Here is a 736-nt window from a genome sequence, read left to right as displayed (position 1 = left end):
GTAAATACTATTTCTCTTGATTTCCGCTTTTTGAAAATAAATATACGCATATGAGTCTGACACACCACGAAGTTGTAAAAATACACTGTACAACAGGAAAACACGAACAGTTATTCACCGCCCCGGGCGCAGCCGACGTGTCTCGTTCACAACACTCGGCTCGCTCAGTGTTAAGCGTTCTGAAACTCGTGGTGGTAAGGAGGTGCTGTGCGAAGAGTGTATTGGGAAATCGGTGTATTAATGTGTATGTTGAGTGGTGTGTTGGAAACTGAATTGATCTGCTTTTTTTTTTTTTGATAACGAACTCTTGTGTCCTTTTTAAAAAAATCCTATTCGTTTTTTCTGGAGCTTTCTCATTATGGAGCGGCTGAAAAGATAGCGAAATTGTTAATGTATCTCTAGTTAGCGTTTCTTCAAAACTATCTACTATATATTCCACTGAAATTTTACCGCCTTGTTAAAACTTCCTGAAAATCGCTCGGTAAACACAGTCAGTGGCCAAGTAAATATAAACATTTAAATGGAACGGACAGTTATTGGTGTAAAAAAAGAACATAAAGACGGTATAAAATTCTAGTTTAAAGGGAGTAAAGACATCATCGTAATAAATTGTAATGAGAGATTTGCGTGTCATTGGCCCAACCAAGTCGCGTTCGCTGGAATAGGTACCGTTAACATTTACCTGAAACAAATTTCGTTTTGATGTAGAATAAAGTTCGTTCTGTGTCATTAGCGA

Source organism: Penaeus monodon, chromosome 19 (genome assembly GCF_015228065.2).
Source record: "Penaeus monodon isolate SGIC_2016 chromosome 19, NSTDA_Pmon_1, whole genome shotgun sequence".
NCBI classification, from domain to species: domain Eukaryota; kingdom Metazoa; phylum Arthropoda; class Malacostraca; order Decapoda; family Penaeidae; genus Penaeus; species Penaeus monodon.
Note: the sequence above shows the minus strand (reverse complement) of the source record.